Below are 4,384 nucleotides of genomic sequence, written 5' to 3' on the forward strand. Positions count from 1 at the left end.
CATTTTGTGTAGGCCTCAAGGAGTCACTAAAGAGCGACTGAGGGTTGCAGCCCTCCGAATTAGATTCGCTGGTATGACAAATATGGCAGCACTGCTTGTTTACACAATGAAACTGAATCAGCTCAGCAAACCAGCCAGTTCAGTCTCCTCTCCTCTTATTAAACGACTTTGACAGATACACCTGCTTCAGACAGCAAACAGCTCCATGAGGTCTGATTCTCATTAATCAGGTCTTCAGTTTCATGTTTTCATTGTGTCACAATGCACCTGCAGACGATTCCAGTCAGATCACTGTCTGGCAAACACTTTCCAGCCACAACATAATTAAGCCATTAATAATGATATTATTATCATCATAAATGTTATGGCAACATCAGCACCATAACATTAAAAGAGTGTGCACAGTGCTGTGCACGATGTGAAGTATGACGGTTATCCATGCTCTGGATGAAGTGCATGACACTGAAACAGGATTTTCAAAATAAAATGCATTTTAGGTGCTTATTAGAGACCTATTCCCCGTTTAAATGCCATTTTCAAGTGAAAGCGCAACATTTTTGTTGTGTTTCTGAGTGTGGTTTCATTTCAAAAACATAATTCTCGCATGCTAAAATATACCATTTTCAGCTTTTCTGCTGTTTCTGTGTAAACAGATGTAATTTTGAAAATGCCGTTGTGTGAATGTGAAACTTTTCTTGCAGTGTCGTGTAAACGCAGTCTCACTTTAGTTAATACCTTCAAAATATAAGCTTCAAAGTAATTTTATTGATCACCAATCAACAATAACTTTATGGTAACAATAACAGAATAATCAGCGATGATGGAGGCTGCTCATGTTGAATAACAGTACTCCACTGGTCCTAATCTGTTGATATCCTGTTAACATGTGACTGGAAACACTTGAATATTTACTGAAGAATATGACATTTTTTGAAGACATGCACTGATATACAATCCCAAGCTTTGTGCATGTGATGTTTTCAACAGAGAACCGATTCTTTTCTCCTTGAACTGGTTTGATTTCAGCTCTCAGTTGTTCACAGGTGCGCCGCAGGTCATCTGGTTCAGGTTCAAGTCTCTGTTTCCCTAAATGTTACCAAACATCTGATTCATCCTCAGGGGGTTTCACTAAGTGAGCAGCTATTGTTGGTGTGATTGTGCACCCGCCCCTCCGTGTCCCCCCGTCTTTAAGTTCTTCAAACCAGGAAATGTTTAACCGGGGCTAATTAGCCCGTATTCCCCGCAGTGCGTGGCTCTGGCAGTTCTTGTCAGTGGCTGATCTGACAGGAGTCGCGCCCTCTGGGGTCCCACACATCAATTAAAGGGGCCGTTTGCAGTTTGGAAACATTGGACAGGTTCAATCCTGGATTTGCCCTTTAGAGCTTTTGTTTGTGACTCAAACTTTGAAATCAGGAAAACCATTGAGTCTTCATGAAGAATGTACTGTATGAAGTAAATCTTTTTTTTCTAGATAATTTATAAGTTAAAAAAAAGTCAAAATATCATCCAGTGATACAATCGGTTTAGATAATTTATCTGAGATGTTTTAGTCCAAATATATCTTCTGTTTTATTTGAATTCAGAAGCAGAAATTTCAAAGGTTGAAGTTTGACAAGTTGATCAGTGTCATTTAATTTAATTGATAAATAGAGTTCAGTATCATCTGCATAATGGTGGATGTCAGGAAGCATGTATGATAAGCATAGATCCTAAAACAGAACCCTGTGGAACTCCATATTTGACTTGGTATGGGCTGAAGAGTCATCAAAAAATGAACAAAGTAGAATTGGTCTGATAAATATGACTGAACCCAGTTTAATCCCTTCAATCCACATGACTGCTTCCAGTCTCTGTAGCAAGAGGTTCTGATCAAAAGTACGAAATGCAGCACTGAGATATATCAGTACCAGAACGGAGACCAGAACAGAGACCAGTCCTTCATCTGGGGATGTTTGAAGATGATCAGTAACTTCTACCAGAACTGTCTCTGTGCTGTGATGAGCTCTAAATCCTGACTGAAGTTAAATGACCATGTAGCTGACCTGCATCAACATTCTCCAGGATATAGAAATAAGGGAAAGGATGAATACTGGCCTGGATCAATAACAGAAACCTGAAAGTTCTGTGGTACAGAACCTGTTACGAAAGAGGAAAGACCAAAACACTTCACTGAAATGTACTGACTGCACTCCTTTATTATTTAAAATGCATTTAGATTAAATAATTTCAGTCAAAAGCAGCACCTACAGAGTCCACACACGCACGCACACATGCATGCCAAGTCATGAATTGGCACTGTTGGAGGATTTTAAAAAAGTTCCACATTGGCAGCCGTTTTCAAAAAGTAGCTTTTTCAGTGGCTCTGTGCACTGTTGTGTAAACCAACACACAGAATGCTGCAAAAGTTTTCAGTTTTAAAAATGTTACATAAATGGGACTCTTCAACCATCAACCTTCTGCCACCGTGGTATTGGAGATTTAAGTGTGAGTTGGGATGTTTCCATCGTTCTTCCAAACAAGCAGAGTTTATAAACAAAACCGACTCATAATCAGGAGTCGTGTCTTGCAGGAAATAAAAGTTGTTACTTTCTTCATAGCTCATTTCTTCTTTTTTATAATTCAGTTCTGTAAATGCATTTGTTTAATTAAATAAATAATAGTTTGGCCCAGATAAAAAGTTAAAAATGAACAAAACTGCATCAAAAAAGGTTGTGTGTCTACATAAAGAAAGGGAAAATGCTGCAGTATCCAACTCAGTGTTTTCTCCCATAAAGATGGAGACACTTACAAAGCAAACCAGCTTTAGTGTTTTTTTTTCTTCTTTCCTCTGCATGAAAAAGACATGGAGAGCTGAGTTTTTCCAATTTTAATATGTCCTTGTGAGAAAAAAAAGCATGATTCAAATGATCTAAAATGTAACATAAACAAAAGTCAGACATGTGTCAGCTTTTTTTTTTTTTTTTTAACCAATTATCATTAATAAGAACTCTGTAGGGAGAGGCTCAAACAAAAACACTGGGTGCTTCTCCTCTGCCATGAAATTAAGTTGTCATTGGAGCGTCTGCCTAAATCCAGCACGCTTACGGGGGAAAATAAAAGACCTTTCTGAGTTCAGAGTGCTGCGTAACATTCAATTACAATTTAACAGACGGCTCTCTCTATTAGCCGGTGTTCATTTCAGGGTTGGAGGCAGGAGGTCACGACCCGCTCCTCAGGCAGGTGCTTATGTTTGACTGGATGAAAAAAAAAAAAAAAAAAAAAAAAAAAGAGGCCCGACCAAACAGAAAGATTAGGTCCAATACAAAACACACCTGGCGGACACAATCCTCACATCATCCTCCGCTGGGGAGCGTCCGTCACACCGAAAACACTCACACACACCGCTGGAAATTCAAGCTGACAGTCAACATCTCAAATAAATATATTCCTCCGTCTTTTTGTTTTAAGATATTTAAGTAATTTCTATAATTGTTTGAAACAAGTCCACTTTTCCTAATTCCCATCTGTGTCCTTGACAACATGGGGTCAGAGCCGAGCGGCTGCTCCAGATGGTGGAGGTGGAGGCGGAGGCGGAGGTGGAGGTGGAGGGGGGGTTACAGGAAAAAGAAAGAACCAGGGAGAGAAGGAAAAAGAGAGTTTTTTTTAAATAAAGTCAAATGAGACAGCAATGGTGTAATTGTTGCTACATAAACAAGCTGAAGTGAATTCTGTGTCTGCCGCTTCAACGTGACGAGCTGATGGCTTCAGGCAGCAGCGGTTCAGTGAAGAACGGGAGAAGAAACTGACCTGAGAGCAATCTCTTATTTCCTGGCTTGGCTTACATTGTCGATAATCCTTTTACTTGTGTTCCTGATGATTTGGAGCCTTTTTTTTTAAGTTTGCAGAACAGCTTGTCATTTTGAATGTTTTTTGGTAACCGTTTTTCAAAGTCAATCCTCATTTTTAAAGAAAATTGTGAAAAACTGTCAAAAATTGTCAAAAAGAACAACACTGTTTTTCAGTTGCTGCACTGATAGTTTTCAAAGAAAACCACACTGTAGACAAATAGAATAGAAGAAAATAGAATAAAGAGCCTTGATTCATATTATAAAATGTATGAGAGTGGAGAGCTGCTCCTTTCACTGTGAAAATCAGTGGCATCTTTAGGCCAATTTTAGGGGTCTGAAACCCCCCAAAACTTTCTTAAGCCCCCCTAAATAATTTGGGGCTATTTAGGAGAATTATATATATATATATATATATATATATATATATATATATATATATATATATATATATATATATATATATATATATATAAAGCGGCTGGAATACGATTTCAAATGAATAATCATATAACATTTCATTATTTACTTTAATATGATCAATAATCTGCCAGTTTGCC

This window comes from Salarias fasciatus, chromosome 2, assembly GCF_902148845.1.
Source record: "Salarias fasciatus chromosome 2, fSalaFa1.1, whole genome shotgun sequence".
Classification (NCBI taxonomy): domain Eukaryota; kingdom Metazoa; phylum Chordata; class Actinopteri; order Blenniiformes; family Blenniidae; genus Salarias; species Salarias fasciatus.